This window comes from Miniopterus natalensis, chromosome 9 (assembly GCF_054644295.1).
Source record: "Miniopterus natalensis isolate mMinNat1 chromosome 9, mMinNat1.hap1, whole genome shotgun sequence".
NCBI classification, from domain to species: Eukaryota; Metazoa; Chordata; class Mammalia; order Chiroptera; family Miniopteridae; genus Miniopterus; species Miniopterus natalensis.
The window spans coordinates 77,953,504-77,977,955 of NC_142089.1; the positions used below are offsets into that span (position 1 = coordinate 77,953,504).

At 40.9% G+C, this 24,452-nt stretch overlaps 1 pseudogene; it reads right to left on the bottom strand.

Annotated features, from left to right (window-relative positions):
• Window positions 1–506: 506 nt before the first annotated feature.
• On the bottom strand, window positions 507–1,676 carry LOC107528703 (small ribosomal subunit protein eS25 pseudogene; annotated as a pseudogene).
• Between the last annotated feature and the right edge of the window lie 22,776 nt (window positions 1,677–24,452).

The following is a 24,452-nucleotide window of genomic DNA, read 5'->3' on the forward strand; positions in this document are numbered from 1 at the left end:
GCCTGCTGAGGTCACAGGGAACTGCAGGCAGAGCCGGGAAGCGGAACCTACACCATTCTCCAGCTGCCTGGGAGCCGTCCTCCAGGATTTCCCCCAGGGCACAGGTCTGGGGGAGGGGTCCTGACTGTCTTCCAGGGGAAGGCAGCCTGGAGCCCGGTGCTCCCCTTCACCGAGCCTTCGCCTTTCTCCTGCACAGGAGGAATGTGGGGCAGGGCCTAGGGATTCCAACAAGCACCTAGCCAAAGTTCCAGTTGAAGAGTATGTTTATGAATTGGTCAAACTATTGAGAACCTGCTGGTTTTGAAGGATGAAAAATAAAGACAACAGAAAAATGAAGACTCTTTCTGTGCTTTCTGTCTCACCCATGTAGGGAAACTAGCTATAAAGACTCCAAAACATACTAAAAATACATGATGCACAGAACTTTTCTACTCACATATGAGGTATTCCCTTTTTTTTTTTAATGAAATCTTTTTTCAAAACGTACAGCTGGTGGGACCTGTTGTTCACGCATCTTCACCAGCACCTCCACCCTTGGTGTTTCTGGCATAAATTACTTGAGCTCTGTGCTTTGAAACTAGTTTAATAAGTTCTTTACTAAGGAGCTCCTGAAGGGCTGCCCTGGCCAAGGTGCTGCGGATCTTCAGTCTCTTGGAGACAACGGCTAGGGTTATGAGCTTATAGTTGGGAGTTTCCTTACAGAGTTTGTCCTATGTTGCTTTGTCAAACAAGACTAGGTTATTGACTTGTTCCACACTTTACTTTTGGACCGCTTCTTTTTGGCCTTGTCTCTAGATTTGCTCACTGGGTCTTTATATTTCTTGGCTGACTTTCCTGCATCTTTCTTCTTCTTGTCCTTGGGCAGCAGAGCTTGAAAAGCAGCTGGTACTACGGCAGCCTCACTGAGATGCTGGAGAAAGGGGGGGTGGGGAGAGAGAAAGAGAGAGAAAGAAAACCAGACACTTTCTTTATTGTAGTCTCATGGACATGTCTCTCTCCCCTTCTAAATTGAAACTTCCTTGAAGCAAGACTGTCTCTTAGTCCTTTCTATCTGCAGTACTTAGCATATCCAATACCAATTTAACTGAAATTAATTCACATTCAACAATACAAGATGTCATAATATACAAGATGTCATGAGGCTCCTACATTGGTTAGAATTAAGTGTGGCTATGGGGGACAGGAAATGAAGGCAGTAGCTTAAACAAGTAGAAATGGTTGCTACCCCACATTCACGCTGCCTGGAGGCAGAAGCCGGGGCTTAATGGTGCAAGTGATTCAGACACCTTCTTTCTCCTTGCACTGCTGAGTATGGCTTCCAATCCAGATCCTGTTGATGGACTGTGCTGTTTATTTCCTCTATATCATTGTCGATTTCCTATTTAGTAATTCTATCAACTTCTGAGCGTGGGATGTCAAAGTCTCCAATTATAATTGTGTACTTGATCTCTCGGTTTTTACTTTTCTTAGTGTTTTGAGGCTCTGCTATTTGGAGCACGCACCTTTAGGATTGTTATGTCTTCCTGGCAGGTTGATTCTTTTATCGTTATGTAATGTTCTTTATTTCTAGTAATTCTTTTTGGCTCAAAAGTCTACTTTATTTGATATTAACATAGCTGCTCTTGATGCTTAAAAAGTAATATCTGCATGTTATATTACTTTCCACTTACCTCCATTGTATTTGATTGAGTTTCCTGTAGAAGCATGTTATTGGATCATGTTTTTAATCCACTTTACAAGTCTTTGTCTTTTCATTGGTGTATTTGCACCATTTATATTTGAGGTGATTATAGATATTTTAGGACTTAAGCCTGTCATTTTATTATTTGCTTTTAGTTTGTTTCCTCTTGTTTTTTGTACCTTGTTCCTCTTTACGTACCTTCAGGTGGGTTACTTCAACTTTTTGGGAGGGCGGGATTCCATCTTGCTTTATTTGCTGTGTTTTTAGTGTATTGCTTTGTATAGTTTTCTTAGTGGTTGCTTTGCATATTGGTATATATCTCTGCCTTTAAAATATAATTCCCTCGCCAGGCCAGGCGTGGCTCAGCAGTTGAGCTTCGACCTGGGATCCAGGAGATCAGGGTTCGATTCCTGGTCAGGGCACATGCCCGGGCTGCGGGCTCAATCAATGACTCTCTCATCATTGATGTTTCTATCTCTCTCTCTCTCTCTCCTTTCCTCTCTCTGAAATCACTAAAGATATGTTTTAAATAAATAAACAAATAAAATATAATTCCCTGAAATACTTTCTCTACACGTTGAATACCACATCAGGTGGTATTATAATTTTTGTTTCAGCTAATAAATATGTTTAAGAAACTCATGAGAAGTAGGACAGCCTATTGTATTTATCCATTTCCAATGATTGTCTTTCATTTCTGAAGTTCTAAGCCTTCTCTTGTTATCATTTCCTTTTTTTTTAGAGAATTTTCTTCAGTCGTTCTCTAAAGGTAAATTTGTTAACAACAAATTATTTTTAATTTTCCGTTATCTGTGAATAGTTTTATTTCCTCTTTATTTCTGAAGTCATGACTGACAAATCTTTCAGCGTTTGGAAAATGCACCACTTCCTTCTGGCACTTATAGTTTCACATGAGAAATATGCTATCGTATGAATTGGTGTTCCATTATTAATAATGTCTCATTTCTCTTTGGCTGCTTTCAATATTTTTTCTTTGCTTTTAGTTTTTGTAAGTTTAATTATAATGTGTCCTGCTATAGGTTTCTTTGCACTTACACTATTTGGGATTCTATCAGTTTCTTTAATGTGTAGTCTTATAATTTTTGCCAAATTTATCAAGTTTTGGGCCATTATTTCTTTAAATATTTTTCAGTCCCATGCTCTCCCTTTTCTGTCTGGGACTCCAGGGGCAGGAATGTTAGCTCTTTGTTGTTGTCCTACAGCTCCTTGAGGCAGCTCTTTTTCTTTTTTTCTTTTTTAATCTGTTGCTCAGATTGGTTAAATTCTTCTAATACGTTCTCAAGCTCTCTGAGTCTATCCTCTCACCTCTGCTTTACTGCTGAGTCCATTCAGTGAATTTTAGAATTTCATTTACTATATTTTTAACTTCTATAATTTTCATTTTGTTCTTTTAAAAATGTATTTCTTTGCTGAAATTTTTCTATCTTTTCATTTAAGAGAATTGCTATATAAAAGATCAATAAAACATGTGTGGGTTCATTTCTGGATTTTTTTCCTGTTCCCTTTATCTATAGGTCTATTTTTATGACAGTTTTAGTCTTGGCTACTTTAGTTTTGCAGTCTTAAGATAAGGTAGCACAATTTATCTATCTTCGTTCTTTTTAAAACTTGTTTTGGCTATTATAGGTCCTTTGCACTTTCATACAATTTCAGGACTAAAAAGAACCTACTGAGATTTGATTGGAAGTGTGAATCAGTTCCAATCTATAGATCAATTAGGGGAGAACTGATGTTTTAACAATAGTTAGTGTTGTGATTCATGAACATGGTATACTTCTCCATTTATATAAATCTTTAGATATTTCTCTGTGATGTTTTGTAGTGTTCAGTGTATGAGACTCACTTTTGTTTGATTTTTTTCCTAAGCACTGTATTTCTGTGCCAATATAAAAGGTTGTTTTTTTTTTCCCCTTGAATTTAAACTTCTAAATGTTTGTTGCTAGAATATGGCAATACAATTAATTTTTATATAATGACCTTGTATCCTGTGGCCTTGCTAAACTCAATAGTTTTATTAGCTTTTTTCTATATACATTTTTTGAAATGTTTTACTTGTACAGTCATGCAATCTGCAAATACAGACGTACCTACTTCTTCCCCTTTAATTTTTCTTTCTTTTCTTCACCTTATTGTACTAGCTAGGACCTTTAGTGCAATATTCATTAAAAGTTGTGAGAGCACACATCTTTGCCATATTATTTATTTTAGGAAGGAAAGCATTTATTCTTTCACTATTAAACAAGATGCTAACTCTAAAAATTTTTTGTACATGTCTTTTATTAGGTTGAGGAAGTTCCCTTCAACTACTCATTTGCTGAGTTTATTTCATGAATGGGTATTGAATGTTTTCAATTTTTTTTCACATCTAAACATATGTGTGTTTTTCTTAGTTTAATATGGTAAATTACATTAATTGATTTTTGAATGTTATACCAACCCTGCATTTCTAGTATAAACCTCACTTGGTCATGATATACGTTGCTGGTTTGATTTGCTAAGATTCTGGTAAATATTTTTACAGATATTTCCATGAAGATTACTGGTCTGTAATTTTCTTTTCTTTTAAAATCTTTGTCTGGTCTTAGTATCAATGCCTCATTGATCTTGTTGTCAAATGTTTTGGTATCAAAACGTTGGCCTGATAAAATTTTTTGTAAGGATTAACTCCTCCTCTATTTTCTGGAAGCACTGGTGGAGAATTGATATTATTTCCTCCTACAAAATTTGCTAGAATTCACCAATAAAATCATCAGGGTTTGAACTTCTCTTGGTGCAATGTCTTTATCTGCAGATTCAGTATTCAAAATAGATACAAAGCTTTTCAGCATATCTACTTTTTCTTGAGTGAGCTTTGGTATTTGTGTCTTTCAAACAATATGTCCATTCCATCTAAATGTCAAGCTTATTGGAATAAACTTGTTTATGATATTTCTTTATTATCATTTTAATGTCTATAGAATCTGTAGTGATAACTTCCCTACCATTTTTAATATTAGTAATTTTTGTATTTTTTATTTTGTTTTCTTGATCTGTCTGGTTAGATGTTTTTCTATACTATTGGCATATTAGCTGTACCTTTTTTAGTGTTTGTTTTAGGGTTTGCAGTGTACATTTTTTAACTCATTGCAGTCAATCCTCAAATAATGTTATATAACTTTATGTATAGTGCAAGAACCTTACAAAGTTATGTTTCCATTTCCCCCTCCTGTCCTTTGGCTATTTTTTTTCCCATTCATTTTGCTGCTATATATCTTATCACTTCCATAAAACAGTGTTGTTATTTTTGTTTCGAGCATCCAGTTATCATTTAAAGATATTTTAAAATGAAAACAAAAAGTGTGGTTTTCTTTATGTTTCATTTGCTTAGGTTTTGTTGAGGTTCTTGCATTGCTGAATTTGCAGTTTCCATCAGATTTGCAAGAATTTTGGCCATGATTTCTTCAAATATGATTTAGCCTCCCCCCAACTTCTCTCTTTCTGTGACTCAATTAATTATACATTAAGCAGTTAGACTGCTTATTCTTGTCCAAAGGTCAGTGATGGTCTTCTGTCATTTTTCAGTCATTTTTTTCTCTTTGTGTTTCACTTTGGATGTATTACTATGTCTTTAACTAAATTTTAAACTGCTGTTAATCTTGCCCAGTGTATTTGTTCAGTTTAAACATTGTATTTTTCATCTCTAAATGTTTCATGTGTGTCTTCTAAATATATAATTTCTTTCTGTCCTCATAATGCTTCCCTTTAGATCATTGAAAACATTTATACTCTTTATAGTTGCTGTTTTAAGGTTCTCATGTGCTAATTCCACCATCTGTGTTAATTTGGATTTGTTCGTATCAATTGAGATTTGCTTGTGTTCATTTCTTCTTTGTATTAATTTGAATTTTACATTGTTTGATGCTGGATTTCTTTGTGCTCATTTTAGAGCATTGCACTTTGTTTGGCAAGCAGTTAAGTTTTATGTAGATGTTTTTATGGGTTGATTTGAAAGCTTTGTTTAGGTGGGTGTAAGGCAGCCTTTGTTCTAGAGTCATTTTAACACCACTACCAAGGTATGACTTTTCTGAGGACTTGGCCTTAGTGAGTCCTGACAGTTGTGCCCAACTACAATTCCTGGCGGCTCCTCTCATGCCTTGTGGACTTTTGTTTTATGCAGCTAGTTAGTTCTCAAAGATTCAAGGGGACTCTTGAAGATCCCTGAAGCACTCTTTCTCTGCGGTCTTTCGTTTTTAATACCCTGTTCCATACACTCTAGTTGCCTTGGCCTCCCCAATGTATAATCTTTTCTTTCCACTCAGTGAGTCCTCTGGGATCTCTCTAGGTTCCCTTGCCCTGTGCTTCAGCCTGGCCACTCCCTTCAGGAAGCAAGCTGAGGCAATTGCAGGGCATATCTTGTTTGTTTCTCTTCTCTTAGGGATTGATTTCCTGCATTACCCATTGTTCCATCTCTAAAAATAGCCTTTCATTTGTTTTATTTGTTTTCTAGTTTTATGGCAGGAAGATAATTCCTAGAGTGATCTTTCACGGGTGGAGGGAAATATTCTGAATAATTTTATATAGTTACTATTATATTATTTAAAAAGCTCTAACCAGCCTGGCTGGTGTGGCTCAGTGGCTGAGCATCAACCTATGATCCAGGAGATAGTGGTTCATTTCCCGGTCAAGGCACATACCCGGGTTGAGGGCTCGATCCCCGGTGGGGAACATGCATGAGGCAGCCGAACAATGACTCTCTCATCATTGATATTTCTCTTTCTCTCCCTCTCCCTTCTGCTCTCTGAAATCAATAAAGATATATATATTTTTAAAACCCTCTAACCAAAACAAAAAATCTCATAAACTTAAAGTTCGACAGCATTCACTGTCTAGAATATTTTGTAACAAATTCAAGATGTAAGTAAAAACATTTATTATGATGCTTGCAGCCTAGTGTGAGTACCTGGCAATCTATAGGGGATGTTATAGAGATTAATTTCTGTTTGTACATCCTGTGAAAATAGAACACTTCTGTATTTAAATGTAGTTATGACTAAGAAGGACATGATAAGCAGAAAAGGTAAGGACAGTCTCCTCAGTGCTGAAAGTGAGCAGCCATAGTTAGAGGACAGATGCTAGAGGAGATGGTAAAAGAGCAAATCAGAAGGTGGGATAGGGCGAAAGCCAGAGTCTAGGGAAAGTCAGGAAAAGGGGAATTTGTGAGTCATAGAAACTTCAAAACCAACAACCAGATAAGTTTGACCCCACAACTCTGTGTGACTGAGAGCAAGCAGTGGGACCCAAGGTGCAGGAGCCAAGTTCTCAGGAGAGTGGGCCTGGCCTCAGCATTGCCATGAACTTTGCAGAAAGAGATGAAGGCCTGAAAAAGCAGCCACCTTCTGCAGTCAGAGTACAGCAAATGAGCCTGGTCCCACAAGGGTCTCCACATCCATGAGATGTTGTTTTTTATACAAGGAAAATCAGGAAACTTTTATTTTCTCTCATAAAGGCCTTACCTTTGGTCTCTAAAACAAATGTTTTAAATTGGAACCTTTACTTGTGGTAACTGGAAATGTATAGCTGTTTCCTTTCTTTCTTTTAGGAAATCCAAAGTCCGACTGGCCCCGAGCATCTAGGCGATCCTTCTGTTTTATTAATGACTAACTTCTGTGCTATTTCACATCACACCTTTGAACAGCCTTCTGTGGAGGCAAAGTCAGCAGTCACTTAATGGGTTTGGTCTGGGGGTGCTAGGAAGGGTCACCCGCCCAAAATGCTGCTTCCACATGCCTGCCCCGGTGCCAGAGTCCTGCCATGGATGTCCCGGGAGGGAGACCACCAGCTGGCCGCCCCGCAGGCAGGTTCAGTGAGATGTTGTGTGTTAGCCTGGCATCCTCCTGAGGAATCCCTGAGACCAGGCTGCGGAGAAATCCCCACTGGGTGAGTGGTAAAGAAAGGAGTGCAGCTTGGAACGTGAGAAGTTCTCTGCACAGACACGCATGGAGTGTTCGAGAACTCGGGCTGGAGAGTATTAAAGGAGATCGAAGAGTGGAAGCAAAGACAGAACAAACTCCACCGGTATGTTTGCTGGGGGCAGACCTTGGGCCAGTGTTTCATTCTCGCTCCCTGGTTTGCACTTACAGATTTTCAGTTTAACTTACTGGCTCCATGGGCTGAACTGCCACTAATTCACCTGGAGGCCTGGCCAAGGACACTGTGCCACCTGGCTATGCAAACACTGTCTGCGTTCACCCCGGCCCCTCTCCCTCTTCTCGCTCAAGGATGACAGATCCCCAGCCACACAGTGGGCTTGCCCTCCCTACACAGAGCGAATTCATTTTGGAGACTCCTTCCCCCTTGTGCCGGCCTTCACGTCCCCTGACCGCTGAGTTTTGTGTGACCTTGTGGAAGTTCTTGTCAGTAAAACATGGGAGGGTGTACGTTGCTCAATGGTTCCAGAAAGTGCTAGGCTGAAGTTCATGACCAGCTTATTTCCCAGATCTTTCCCTCTCTCAAGCCTACATTTTGGGGGTTCAAAATCAGTCACTCTTTATTACAGCTGTGTCATAGGTATACTGGCTTTTCTGGTGCTACGTGGAATGACAGAGGTGTGGCTAGTTAGGGGAGGCCTTTGCTCCCCTGTGAGTATGCTCACCACATTCCCATCCACACCCTGACCTCAGGCAGGCTGGCACAGCAGTCATGCCCAAGACTAGCAAACAACAGTGATCAGAGCTGGAGGTGAGGCTAGGAGTAACTTGTACAGAGCGGCTGCCATTCTGAGCAGAGGGCTCTGGGGACTGTGGGTGGTTCATGTGAAGGTTAACAAAAGAGAATCATTTAAGAGCTAAATTAATAGAAATAGTTACATATTAATCTAGCAACATTGGTACTAATTAAGACCCAAATGTTTATAACAGTTGCCCAGGCATGAACTTGCTGAGCTCCCATGTTGAGATTAGTCAGTTAATGTGGGCAACTGCTGGGGTCTGAGTTGTAAGCATCTTATGTCGCATTCAGAGCTGATCTGGGGAAACAGCACCGAGCCCTTTGAGCCATGCCTGTCACCGTGCCTGTCACATTCGCCCGTACCACCTGCGTACACAGGGTGGTGGCCTGTTTTTCTTTTCTCCAGGTCCCTGTTTTGCCTTGTGGTTGGCTGTTAGAGTATGTTCCTAGTGGAATCTTCCTCCTTTACTCCTCCCCCTCCTCTCCCCTCTCACACAGTCAGGATGAAATTCCTACAGCACCCCCTGGCCAATGTCCTCACCCTGCTCAAAAACATGTGGGCTCCTAATTACCTGTTGGTTAAGTCCGAACCCCACACTTGGCCACTTTTGCATAAGACTGATGATCACTGTGACTAGCAGAGCAAACGTCCTCCACTGGGGCTCTCTGGCAGGCACGGCCTTGCTGTGACACGTGCGGGAGCTGCAGCCAGTTCTCCCACAGTCTTGTCCTCACTGCTCCCACGAATCCGTTTTTCAGGGACTCTACCCAGGCTGAGGGCAGCGGGTCGAAGAGCAGACCTGCCTACAGTCTGTTGGCCCAGGGGTAGGAGCTAGGCTATCAGATCCGTCGGGTGGTCTCTCCCACACATTTGGAAGTGAGCTCAGAAACCCTGGTTAGTCTGTGTTGACACTTGAACTGAGCGGCTAGGCAGCCCCGTTGACCACCCACGTGTCGCACAGCACAGAGGACTTCCTGCGGAGAGAAAACAATAGAGCGGACATCAAAAAGTCAATGACAGAAATAGCGACGATTCAGCGTAAATCCGAACTTACACAGGCTGCTCAAGGCCCTCTAGGAACTATAAAAACGCACAATGAAGCAATCATTTTCTGCCAATCAGGCTAGCAGATAAAAACAAAATGGAATATAAGCGGAGAGGGTGGCGGACAGGAAGGAGGCCTGAGAAGCCAGAGAAAGGGCTGCGGGGGCTTTCCTGCTGCTTGGGGCGACGCTCCCGCTGGGTCCCGCGTGAACGGGTCTTTAGGGCGCGGTTCCCGCGGCTCCAGGCTCACGCTCTGACCCTGCAGCTCCCAGAGCTCCCATCCGTGCTCAGCCACCATTCTCTAAAGCACAGACCCGACCAGGGTGGCTGGGGCCTGGGCGTGAGCCTGGCACCCTGCAGACCCTGGTGGCATTCTGTGGCACCGTTTCCATGCCTCGCCCTCCCTAGGACTGAGGCAGAGCCACTCAGGTCCAGCAAGCTTTTCCAAATTTGAATTGGGGGGCAGGAGTTAAAGTCTCTGTTCAAATTTGTAAAGTGGAAATCCTAACATCAGTCCCTTGTGAAAAATAACACTGCTCCACCTGCCCCTTCTCAGGTGGAGGTGACCCAGCTGCTGGAGTAAACAAATCAATAACCACAGCCTCAGTGCCATCCTGGGTTCCTCCTCCTCAGACTCATCCCCAGATTATTAGATTATTCTCCCAAATGTCTGAAAACTGACACACTGGTGGGAGCTGCTGTCACCTGGGTGATGTTGCGGCCTCGTGGCAGCCCCGCCCCTGCCCCTGTCCCTGCTCCCAGACATAAATCAGCCAGGCCACCCTCCTCTCAGACCCGGCACCAGTGTCCATTTCACTCAGATCAGGAGCTAAAGTCTTATGAAAGGAACGTTCACGTGGCTTCTCAATGCCACTTCTGCTCCAGCAGACTGGCCCTGCTGGTCCTGGGAGATGCCAGTCATAGCCTTGCCTCAGGGGTTTTGCACTGGCTGTTCCCTCTGCCTGGAACTGCTTCTTCAGAAACCCGTATCTCTGCTTCCTTCCCTCCTGGAAGGCTTGGTTCCAGTTTCATCTACTACTAAGGCTTTGACCACCCACGGTCCCCAACACCTCTGCTACCGAGCCCTATGCCCTCCTCTGCTTCTCCCCATGGCAATGCTGCCCTTCTATTTATTTATTTTTTAAATATATCTTTATTGATTTCAGAGAAAGGAAGGGAGAGGGAAAGAGAGAGAGATAGAAACATCAATGATGAGAGTGTCATTGATCGGCTGCCTCCTGCATGTGTCTGACCAGAGAGGGAGCCCGCAACCCGGGCATGCCCCTGACTGGGAATCGAACTGCGATCTCCTGGATGCTAAGCCGATCCTCAACCACTGAGCCGCACCCAGCTGGGCATTGCTGCCCTTCTAATGCAGTACATGATTCTGTTATTTATGATGTGTATTTTCTGCCCCCCCTTCCTAGCTTCATGAGGGCAAAGATCTTCACTGAGGGATTGGAGCAGTGCTTGGCACACAGTAGGCACCCAATAAATGTTGGTTGAGTGAATGAATGAATGAATGATTGATTGCCTCTGTCACTTCTTACAAACGGTTGCTGCCTTAGATACGAGTCACTAAGACGGGCTGGCACTAAGCAGTGGAGATGGACTTCGCTGAAGGATGCCCAGGTCAGACTCCACCACGAAAGGCACGTGCACATACAGGTGTGCAGTGCCTCAAAGACACTGACTAGGCGCTAACACCCACCTGCTCACAGCACTTCTGTGGAGAGTGTGCTGGAGGGACAAAGAGGGGCTTCTTTTTTGACTCTATATAGTTCTGAGTTGATGGAATTTTTTATATTTAAGCAATTTACATTTGTAATTAAATAACTTTTCATTTGTTTAGAAACTAAAGTTGATGTTCAGAGAGAAGCAGAGTGAGAGACCGTGGGGACTGTAGACTGGCAGGCCATCTGGGGGCCCGTCCTGGAGGCTCCCAGTCCCCTGTTCCAACCCCTTTGCAGTCAGGCTGCATTTCCTGCCTGTGACCAATGAAATGCCCCAAGGAACAGGTGCAAGCAACAGAAATGACTGGCTGATTCAAAAATGAATTTTCAAAAGGACCATCGTAGATTCAGGCTTGGAAAAGGGCAGGGCAACCAGAAGTTGACCTGACAGGAGCTGCATCAGAAGCTGTGCTGCGGACCTACTGTGCTCCTGACCCAGCACCCTGCCTCGGGGGGCTGGCTGCTCCCCAGCTGCTGCTTCCACCCCGGACACTGACTGTTGCTGCCCTTACCACCCTCCCCGAAGGATTCACTCATCCCCGCGCCCTTCCATCGCTGGCTCTTGGTTCAAATCCTGGGGCGGGTGCGTCTGATTGGCCCATTGGCTGCCCATCCTCTAGCAGCAAGCGAAGCTGGGGAAGTACCTGGTTCTTTTCAGCTCCCCCAGTCGAGGATTCTCCAAACAGAAAAGGGGTTCAGAAACTAGGCAGTCAAAAAATCCCACAGATACCTGTGAGCAACAGGTTTCCATTGTGAGAATCAATCCTGTCAGATTCAATCAACAACTCCTGACTCAGAGAGAGAGAAATTTGGGGTGGGTTTAAAGGGTAATTTGTTGGGAAATTCGCCTTTAAGGAAAATGTCCTGCCATGGTGGGAAGGCCCTGGTTTTGTAGCTTGCCAAGGGAATGTTCCGTCTCCACAGGAACTTTTTGAAACCTCTCTGGGTGGTGGAGGGATGTGGGCCAGGCGACTGGACTGTGTGGGCCTCTGTGGGGGCTCTGGTGGGGCAGACAGTGCTGGACCTGCAGATGGGGACAGGGTGCCTCAGAGCCAGGGACAGGCTGGCTTTAGCCTCAGGGGAAAAGAGAATGACAGAACCAGGGAAGGCACTCAGAGGTGGGGGAAAGGCAGGCCGGCTGTAGGTGGGAGGTGGGGACCAAGAGGAGCTCTGTGGGCCCCGCAGGCAGGTCTTTTAGTTCCTTGGTCCCTCCAAGTGACCAAATGGGATACGAAGGCCCTTGTGCTGGGAGCTATATATCCCATCCCACCTGACCCTCCCACTGATTGCTCCTGGACAGGTCAGGAGCACCCCTGACCCTGACTTTTGTTTCAGATTTTTGCCTCTGACCCATGTCCCTGTCCTCAGCTTTCACTCCCTTATTTCCTGGTTTCCTTCAGAGTCCAGCTTCCTGCTGATCCCTCTGCCCATGTTTCCACACAGTCTCCCCCAAAGTGGTCATCTACTCCCCTGAGCAGCTCTGGGACCTGACTTGGGTTCAACTAAGGTCTCTTCCACACTTGTTGCCCTCATTTTCTTCCCCCCACCCCTGCGGCCACTTTGTCAAGACCTGTCACTAGGAGCCTGCAGTTGGGGTGCATGTCAACAGGGGAATTCAACTGAGCAGTGAGTTGCACAGTGGAAAAAGCCCACAGGGACCTGGGAGCACAGAGTGGGGTCACCTCTCCCGAATGGAGCTGGAAGGTGTTAGGGAAGGTTCAGGTTCTTACCTGAATATTAAAAAATAAATTTCAAGCCTGGTAAGTGTGGCTCAGTGGTTGAGTGTCAACCTAGGATCCAGGAGATCGTGGTTCGATTCCCATCAGGGCACATGCCTGGGTTGCGGGTTCGATCCACAGTGAGGGACGTGCAGGAGGCACCTGATCAATGACTCTCACATCGTTGATGTTTTTATCTCTCTCTACCTCTCCCTTCCTCTCTCTGAAATCATTAAAAAAACAAAACATTTTTTAAAAAAGAATAAATTTCAAGACAGATTTGGAGTTGTTCAGAGATTGAACATGGCCAGTAAAGGACAGGGAAGTGCAGGAAATGCCCTTGTGTTTTTCACCCCACCTCAAACATAAGGAGAGAAGGGCAGGACCTGCATTTTGTGCCGCGTTTGTCTCCCCGCAAGCCTGTGCGCCGCCCTCCCAGCCCAGCACACTCATGGTCATGACCATTTGCTGGGATTGTCCACAGCTCATTTCTGTAAACACATTTTTAACTTGAAAACTGCTGCTCAGTAACCCTTGCAGGAAACTGGTGTTTTCCTAACCAGTGACATGTTTTGGAGGGTTTTCTTAAAGTTAAATCCACATATTAAAGCCACTTAGAGGAGATAACACAACTGCTTTTAAAAAACCCCAACTGGTTCTTTTCTTGCCTTCTCTCCTCTATGACTTATATCTGTTTCCACTTAGACTTGACACGGCACTTGCATGGACAATAAACCGAAGGGGAAGCAGTGCTGAGATTAAGAACCTGTTTGAAGACACTCTATCTGAATATTCCCCTCAGCTAGACTGACATTCAGCTAGTAGGTACCACTGGGCCAAATGGATTGTAAGATATTGACAGTCAGCCGTGGGAGGTATTTCACTGTGGCTCCCGAGTCTTTCAGCTGCTCCTCCTCTCTCCATGACCCACCCATGAAAGGGGGAATGGCTGCCCCAGCAGATCAATGCTATGGGATGGGACACCAGGCCAGCACCCATTCTGTTCTGATTGGCCAGTGTCCATATCTGTGCTGGTTGTTAAATAATTTGAATAGCCCCCTGCCATTTAAATACCCTTTTCTGCTGAAATTCAAAGCTCTATAGTCTCCTACTTTTCTCTGTCAACAGCACTGTTTTAAAGTGTTGAATAAATACCTAAATGTTTAGGTGTAAATAAAGCAAACAAAAACTCCTTGGTTTGAAACTCTCAGACAAGCCAGGGCTCCCTGTGGCTCCATGCAACAGCAGAGCTCAGCTGGTATGTCCCACAGGAAGTGGACACTGAACCACCTGGGGAAGGTGTCAGAGGGTGGGCACTGGGCATCTGGTACCAGCAGTGTGATGCAGTCTTGTGCAAAGAAGCATTGGTCTGGGCTTAGGAAAACCTCCTTAGCATCAGTTCTGAGAAACCCTTTCATTGTGTCTCCAAAGCAAGACTTCCACCTCCCTAATTCCTGAGTGACTGAACACCCATTCACCTCTTAGAGACTGAGTTTACACCCGGCCTCTTGGTTCAGTTACTAAGAGCACCCCTCTCAGTCTAAAAAGTACCCTAGTTGAGGTGAAAATTTTATAGTCATTCTATTCATTCCTCACTGCCTCTCTGGGTCCAGAGGAGACAGTCACTGCTGATATGGCCAAGTGCTTTGATGGTAAAAAAAAAAGGTTTATTACACGCCTCTGGTTCAGCACACCAAACTTGAGAATGCACAGATGTCTCCAGGTTGCTTGCCTAGCCAGCAGGACCACTGAAGCAGTGGGTAAGTGGGGCAGGAGACCGGTGATCCATGCTCACTGCCACAAAGTAGACTGTGGACTTCTGGCTCTTGGTCCTCTGTTTAGAACCACCCCCCTCGCCATCCCTAACCCCTACTAAATGGCCCCTTAGCACCACCAGCAAGTGGAATGAAAAAAAAAGATATTTTTTAAACCTTTTGTTTTTTTTCTGGAAAGCAAAATAAAACAAAAACTGTGCTACAGCAAATAAATTAGAACAGGGATAAAAGAAAAAATATGTTAATAATACTCCATAATTTACACTCTACTAGACAGTTGTCCTGGAATTTTCCAAAAGTCACTCTCATGAAAAAGTGAAATGATTGTTTCTAGATTGAAAAAGATGAAAGATTACATAGCAACAAAATGTAATGCATAAACTCTGATTGAGCCATGGATTAAAAAAAAAAAATCAGGTAGAAAAGAATTTGGGGAGGACGTTTTGAATATGGGTAGATAACTGATATTATGGGGTTATTGTTAATTTCCTTAAATATGTTAGTGGAACAAAAAAGTGCACACACACATACATACACACAAACGCACAAACAAAGCAAATACAGTGTTAACTAGTGGTGAATCTGGTTAAAGATCATATGGGTATTCATCATTTTATTTTTTTAACATTTTTTTCTTATTTGACAAATTTTAAAATAAAAAGTTGGAGCTGTATTTACCCATAATCATTCCACTGAAAGGTAGCCACTGTTAACATCATTTGTCTAGATTTACATATATCACAAATATATGTTTTAAGTAAAATTCAGTGACATATACACAATTGCTCATTTAGAGCAATATACTTACATTTTATTTTTAAATTATTTAGAAAATGAAATTGAGTAACACAATTTTGCAATCTCTTATTCTGATTCTTTATTTTGAACATTTTCAGCCATTAAATATCCATAGCAAACGTAACTATCAATGCTGCCTAATATTCTACCATGTGACTATATCATAAGCTACTTAACAGTTTTCTGATTAGTTGGCTTTCACACTAATAAATAAATACATGAATCTTTGTTTTTATGTATAGTCTGTACTTGACAAAGTATCTTACACATGCAGGTAGCCATAAGCTTTTCCAAATCCATGCTGGGGGTGCCTTGACTGAGATGCAGTGGCTTGCTCTGCCCTTGGACAGTTAGTCAAGGGTCAGTAAAGGAAATGCCCTAAGACAGCTGGGTGTGCATTTGTTGACACGTGTGGTGGAAACATCATCAATACTGCTTCCAGGTCATTCCATTGTCTAAGTATTTCTGATGAATCTCTTCAGGAACCTGTTAACAAGAAAATGTTAGTCCTCACTGAATAGCATTGATGGGTGTCTTCCTCCTAGCAGTGCTTTTCTGAGACTCTGATTTTCTATTTCTATTTCTATAACATTTAGACTGTAAATGGAATAAATGGTCCATAGCCCAGCATTGGGCCTAAATGGACTCACATGAAGAAAATAAGCTAACTCTAAAAGGGCCTTAAAATGCAATTTAAGCTTTTACTGAAGTCTCCCAAAGAATTGCACACAAAATGATGCTCCTCAGATGCCCTCCACCTCTGTCCCCACATCTCTCAGGTATGGTTGAGGCCCTAACCTTCCCAGAATTCCTTCAACCTCTTTTGGGCTGAATTTCCCCATTCTCCCCTCTTTTCCCTCACACTTGAGTCCTCACCACTTTCAGAATTGATTGTCTTCTTCTGTGAGTGACTTCCTGTCCTTCGTGATGAAACCAGCTAGCCTCTACTGATGCTTCTAACTTTTTTCTTTGCTTCCTACATGGACCCTTCACCCATGGAGGCCTCAAAGCCAAGCTGGACAAGAGAACCCAGGATAAGTGTGGAGGAGATTTAAATATTCTATTTTTATACTTGTCTTGTCGAAGTCATGTCACTTATACAAACTTTCTCAAACACTATCTGAAAAGGCAGAATCATTCATTCCATCCATACTTATTGGTGCCATGCTCTGCTCCAGCTGGGGGTATTGGGTAAGTAAATGCATACGTGGGTTCACCTTCTGGGGTTGTAGAAAAAGACACCAAACCTAGAGTGAGAAATGCTCCACCATGGAGCAGAACTTTCTCTCATTTTTATATCAGAGGACACATAGAAAAATATCATATTTGTACTAAAATAAAGATTATATATGTGAGTGTATGTACATCTACCTATAAAAGATTTTCTTCTGTTCTAACAAGATAATGATTTAAAAATTCTTAAAAGCCAATCTAGAGGGGCAGAGTCAAGATGGCAGCATAGGAAAATTCTGGGCTCACCTCCTCCCATAGACACACCAAAAGGATAACTACGTACAGAGCAACTCTCTCTGGAAGGGGTGTGGAGACTAGTAGAACAGCTATTCCACAATTAAGGGAAAAAATAGAAAGCCATAGCAAGATGGATAGAAGGGACAGATGCAAGGTCTTACCAGGATCCACACTCCTGGGGCTCAACCCACAAGCAGGAGAAATATCACAAATGGGCAACAAGTTCATGAGGAATGAGGGGTTTGAGCTCCTCATCAGGCACCCCCGACTGGAAGATGTGCACAAGGAAGATGAGTCCCCATTGTATCTGTCTTTGATACCAGTGCAGCTTATGTCCAGGAGAACCAAGGGGCTATAGAAAACAGTGACTCTGCCCTTAAATGCACAGACACATCTGCAGTCCCAGGACAGAGGTGGCAGTTCTGAAAAGCACCTGGGTCATATGTAAAGGAGATTCATTGACTAATCTTAGGGCATGTGATGGAGGGGCAGAGGTCTATTGAAGCCACCTTTGAGGATGGAGGTGGGTGCCATTTGTTTGCTCTCATTCTACCTTGTTAGCCTGGTGCCGGTGGGTGCCATTTTGGGGGACTTTCCATCTACCTTTCTGACACCTTGGGTCCCACCCCAGTGTTACCCTGTGGTCCTGCTCTGACTGGTATACCTCCATAGCAGTGTCCTTCTGGTGCTCCACTACTATGAGTTTCATTTTGCCACTCCTGGTGGGGGGGCGCTAAGCCAATGCTGGTAACCTTCCTTTGCAGCCCATGCCCCACCAGGGGGTGTGCATACTTCACACAGGGGTCACCTTTTGTACACCTGACACTGATGATCAGGGGGCTTGTGTTTCTGAGCTCCATAAGACTAAAACAAGCAGAAAGACAGTTAGGAACAAGCTACCTTACCATCCCCAGGGCACTACACAGACAACAGACTAAAAAACTCCCCAGTCATCCAGTGAGCTCTCCTTCAAGACTGGGATAGACAGATGTTTCATCTAATACATAGAAAAAGCACAGAGATCAAGCAAAATGAGGAAGCAAAGGAATATGTTCCAAAAAGAACAAGATAAAACCTCGGGGGGGGGGGGGGAGAAGAAATGGAGATATGTAATCTAACTGATAAAGAGTTAAAAGTAATGGTCATAAACTATCCCACTGACCTTGGGAGAAGAATGAATAAACACATAGGAAACCTCAATAAAGGGATAGAAAAATGTAAGAAAATTCCAAACAGAAGTCACAGAACTGAAGAATGCAAGACTTGAACTGATGAATACACTAGAGGGCTCAATAGCTGACTGCATGAAGCAGGAGAATGGATCAGTGAGCTCAAAGACAGATCACTGGAACTCACACAAACAGCAGCAAAAGGAAAAGAGAACTAAAAGAAGTGAAGATGGCTTGGGTAGCTATGGAATAACATGAAGCAGATTAATTTTTCATTATAGGGATTCCAGAAGAAAATAGAAAGGGGTAGAAAACTTATTTAAAGAAATAATGGCTAAAAACTTCCTCAACCTGGGGAAAGAAACAGACATCCAAATCCAGTAAGCCAGAGAGTCCCACATTATGACACATTATAATTTAAATGTCAAAGGTTAAAAATAGAGATTCTTAAAAGCAGCAATAGAAAAGCAACTTCTTACATACAAGGGAAACTTGTATGTAAGGCTAACGGTAGATTTTTTTGAAAAATATATCTTTATTGATTTCAGAGAGAGGAAGGAAGAGGGAGAGAGAGAGATAGAAACATCAATGATGAGAGAGTCATTGATTGGCTGCCTCCTGCACGACCCCAACTGGGCGTGTGTCCTGACCGGGAATCAAACCCCAATCACCTGGATCCTAGGTCGACACTCATCCGCTGAGTCACGCCTGGCTGGGCAATAGCAGATTTTTTTAAATAGAAACATTGCAGGCCAGAATGAAATGGCATGACATATTCAAAGTTTAAAAGGGGAAAACTTCCAACCAAGAATACTCTATCCAGCAAGGTTATCATTCAGAATTGAAGGAGTTTTTCAAACAAGCAAAAGCTGAAAGAGTTCATCACCACTAAAATGGCCTTACAAGAAATATTAGAGCTGTCTTTAAGATGAAAGAAATGGCACTAAACAATAAGAAAACATATGAAAGTAAAAATCTCACTGGTAAAGATAAATCTATAGTAAAAGTAGTAAATCACTTTTAAAGTTAGTATGAAGGTTAAATGATAAAGTAATAAAATTAGCCCAGCCGGGCATGGCTCAGCGGTTGAGCATCAACCTAGGATCCAGGCGATCAGGGTTCGATTCCCGGTCAGGGCACATGCCTGGGTTGCAGGCTCGATCAACGACTCTCTCATCATTGATGTTTCTCTCTCTCTCCCCCTCTCCTTTCCTCTCTCTGAAATCAATAAAGGTATATTTAAATAATAATAATAATAATAAAGTAATAAAATTAACTAAATCTTTAATAATTACTTAAAGGATACATAAAATAAAAAGATGTTAAAATGACAAAAATTTTAAATGTGGTGGGGGAAAATGTAAAGTTTTGGAATGTATTCAAATTTAATTTACTATAAACTTAAAATAGAGTGTCATATATATATAGGATGTTATATGTGAACCTCATGGTAACCACAAAGCAAAAACTTATAGAAGACAGAATAAAGAAAATGAGAATGGAATCTAAACATAACACTAAAGAAATTATCAAACCACAAGGGAAGAGAGTGAAAAAAGAAGAAAGAAACAGAGAGGAACTACAAAAACATCCAGAAACAATTAGCAAACTGACAATAAGTGCATACCTATCAATAATTATTGTAGAAGTAAATGGTATAATCCTCCACTCAAGACACACAGAGTGACTTAATGGATGTAAAAACAAAACTCACCTCTGTGCTGCATATGAGAGATTCACTTCTTCAGACACACACGGACTGAAAGTGAAGGGATGGAATATGATATTCCATGCAAATGGGAATAAAAAGAAAGCTGATGCTCATATAAGATAAAATAGACCTTAAAACAGAAAGCTATGTTCATATAAGATAAAACAGACCTTAAAACAGAGACTGTAATAAAAGACAAAGAAGGGCATACACAATTATAAAGGGATAAATCAAGCAAGAAGATAAAACATTTGTAAATATATATGCACTCAACAAAGGAGCACCAAATGATAAAAGCAAATATTAAAAGACCAAAAATAAAAATTTGAAAGCAATATGATAATAGTAGGGGACCCTAAGACTCCACCTACATCAATGGATAGATCAACAAAAAACCAAAGGAGAAGTTAAAAAATACCTTAAGATAAATGAAAATGGACTACAACATTACAAAATTTATGGGATGTAGCAAAACCAGTTGTAAGAAGGATGTTCAAAGGGATAAATGCTGACCTGAAGAAATAAGAAAAATCTTAAATAAACAATGTAACATTATACCTTTAGGAACTAGAAAAGAAGAAAAAATAAAGCCCCAAATTAGTAGGAGGAAGGCAAGGTCAGAATAGAAATAAATAAAATAGAGCCTGAAAAAAAAAATAGAAAAGATCAATGAAACTAAGAGCTTTGAAAAAATAAACCAAATTAGCAGACCTATAGCTAGATTCAGTAAGAAAGAAGAGACAAGACTCAAATTTAAGAAGTCAGGAATGAAAGAAAAGAAGTTACAATTGATATCATAGAAATACAAAAGATTTATGAAAGATTATTATAAACAATGATACTACTATAAACAAGAGATAAATTCTTAGAAATATACAATTTTGCCTGGCTGGTGTGGCTCAGTGGTTGAGCATCGATCTATGATCCAGGAGATTGAGGTTCTATTCCCAGTCAGGGCACATGCCCGGGTTGCTGGCTCCATCCCCAGAGGGGGGCAGAGAGGCAGTTGATCAATGATGTTTCTCTCTCTCTCCCTCTCCCTTCCTCTCTCTGAAATCAATAAAGACATTAAAAAAAAAAAAAAAAAAGAAATATACAATTTTCTAAGACTTAACCATGAAGAAATAGTAAATCTGAATAGACCAATAACTAGCAAGGAGATTGAATCAGTAACAACAACAAAAAAATTAAGCAATGTGATAAACCTTATCAACAAAATGAAGGACAAAAATCATACAATCATCTCAATAGATGCAAAAATAATGTAACAAAGTTCAACACCTATTTATGATTAAAAAAAACACACCTCTCAACAAAATGAGTATAGGGGAAATGGACCTCAATATAAGAAATGCCATATACGACAATCCCACAGCTAAGATCACTCTCAAGGTGAAAACCTGAAAGCTTTCCCTCTAAGATCAGGAACAAGACTAGGATGTCCACTCTCACCAATGTTATTCAACATATTATTGGAAGTCCTACCGACAGAAATTAGGCAAGAAAAAGAAAGGCTTCAAATTTGGAAAGGGAGAAGTGAAACTGTCACTATCTGCCGATGACATGATACTGTATATAGAAAATCCTCTACTAGATTTATTGTGGTGATCACTTCATGAGGTGTATAAATGTTGAACCACTATGTTGTCACCTGAAACTAATACAATATTGTATGTCAAATCTACTATCAGAGAAATTAAATCAATCTCATTTACAATTTCCTCAAAAACAATAAAATGCTTACGAATAAATTTAACTAAGGAAGTAAAAGACTTGTACACTGAAAATTATATTATTGAAAAAAAAATTGAGGAAGACACAAATAAATGGAAAACATTCAAGACATTTTTTGTTCATGATTAGAAGAGTTAATACAATTAAATGCCCATATGCTCAATGCAATCTACAAATTCAATGTCATCCTTATCAAAATTCCAATGGCATTTTTCACAGAACTAGAATAAATAATTCTAAACTTGTATGGAATCACAAAAGACCCCAAATAGTAACAGCAATAGTGAGAAAGAAGTCCAAAGCTAGAGGTATCATGCTCCCTTATTTCAAACTATACTACAAAGCTATAGCAATCAAAACTGTGGTATTGACATAAAACCAAACAAACAAATCATTGGAACATATTAAAAAGTCCATAAATACACCCACACATATACATACACTTGATCTTAGCCAAAGGCCAAGAAGTGGTCCCTTACATATATATAATAATTTATGACAAGGTGCTAAGAATATACAATGGGGAAAGGACAGCCTCTTCAATAAATAGTACTGGGGAAACTGAACAGCCACGTGCAAAAGAATGAAACTAGACCACTATATTACACCATACACAAAATTAACTCAAAATGGACTAAAACCTTGAATGTGAGACCTGAAACCATAAAATTCTTAGAAGAAAACATAGGCAGGGAGTTCCTTAACATCAGTTATAGCAATGTTTTTTCAGATATGACTCCAAAAGCAATGAAAACAAAACATAAATAAACAAATGGAACTATAGCAAACTTCACTCTCTGAACAGTGAAGAAAATCACCAACAAAATAAAAAAGCAACCTACAGAATGGGAGATAATATTTGCAAATGATATACTTGATAAGGAGCTAATATACAAAATATGTGAACACACACAACCCAATGACATAAAAACAAATAACTTGGTTTAAAAAATGGGCAGAAGGTCTGTATTTATTTTTCCAAGGAAGATATACAGATGGCCAACAGGCACATGAAAAAATGTTCAACATCACTCACTAATAATCAGGGAAATGCAAATCAAAATCACAATGATATTTTACCTAATAACTGATAGAATAGATATTATCAAAGAGAAGAAATACGTGTTGGCAATAATATAGAGAAAAGGGAACCTTCATACATTGTTGGTGGAATTATAAATTGGTGCAGCCACTGTGAAAAACAATATGGAGTATCCTCCAAAAATTAAGAATAGAACTACCCTAACCCAGCAATCCGACTTCTGGGTATTTATTTAAAGAATACAAAAGCACTAATTTGAAAAGTCATATGCACCCCTATGTTCATTGCAGCATTATTTACAAGAGCCAAGATATGGAAACAACCTAAATGTCCATCAATAAATGAATGGATAAAGAAAATGTGGTATATATACACAATGAAATGATAGTCAGCCATAAAAAAGAAGAAAATTCTGCCAGGATATTATGCTAAGTGAAATAAATAAGACAAAAAAAGATAAATGCTATTTGATTTTACTCATGAGTGGAATCTAAAAAAATAAAGACAAAATATACAAACAAATAAAACAAAACAAAACAAAAACAAACTCATAGATACAGAGGACAGACTGGTGGTTACCCAGGGGAAGGGCAAAAAAGGCGAAGGGGAGCAATTGTATGGTGATAGATGGTGACTAGACTTACAGTGGTAAACACTATGTAGCGAATTATGATGTTGCAAACCTAAAATATATATATAATCTTCTAACCAATTTTATCATAATAAAAATGCCAATCTTAAAAACAATACAATCATAAAAAAATAAAATAAAATAAAAAAATTAGCCCCCTAGATTTAAAAAATTTATAAAAGAAGCTAATTGAGAAAGCTTAAATTATCAGAACTTTATAGAGAGAAAAACAATTATTTTACACATGAGTAAATTAAATTTCAATTTTTGTCAGTAAACAAAGAATTTTAATTATTCATTTTTGAAAGTTTTGATTGTTAAAGAAAATGTAAATAAAAGGAAAAACATCCCATGTTCATGGATCAGAAGACCTGACATTGTTGAGATGGTAATATTTGCTAAGTTGATCTGCAGGTTTAATGTGGCCTCTTTCACATTCCCAGCTGACCTTTTGTAGAAATGGGCAAGCCGATTCTAGATTACATATGGAATGCAAGGGTCCCAGGATGTGAGGATATGGGAAGTCTGCAGCTTGAGAGAGGGCCCTCACCTGCTCATGCTGGCAGCCTGATTCCAGCTTCCAGAACTGTGAGAAATAAACTTGTTTATAAGCCACCATGGAACTGTGTTATAGCAGCCCAAACAGAGTAAACAAAAATGTTTTAGCATTGACTGTAGGTGATGGCTGCACAACCCTGTGAATTAAAAACCATTGAAGTGCATTCACTTGAATGCGTGATTGTATGGTATGTGAAGTATATCTCCACCAAGTTGTTAAAAATTGGCAGGGGTGAGGAGAATGTGTAGTTACATCCACTTCTTTAATGGGTCTGGTGTCCAAAAAAGACCTTTTCAGAAGCACTGTCCCAGGCAGATCTCCACCAGGAGTTTCAAGATCTGGTCACAGGGATGATTATTCTTTGAACAAATTTTTTTTTCCTCTCTCACTTGACAGACATTTACCTAGATAAAAATTTGATGATGTCACCCCCCAAGCTGGCAGGAACAGGAAGAAATGAGCAGCTAGAAGATGCTGTTCTGAGGGACAAATGATTCATTACACCTGGCTGGATTGTAGCCCTTCACTGTGCACGCTCACCAGTCAGCTTTGACGTGTCAAAAGTCAGCAGCCACTTGTGATGGGCATACATTTTATTTGACCTTTATACTGACTTCAGAACCCTCTGGCAATAGAACAAACCCTTTATATTTCATCAAT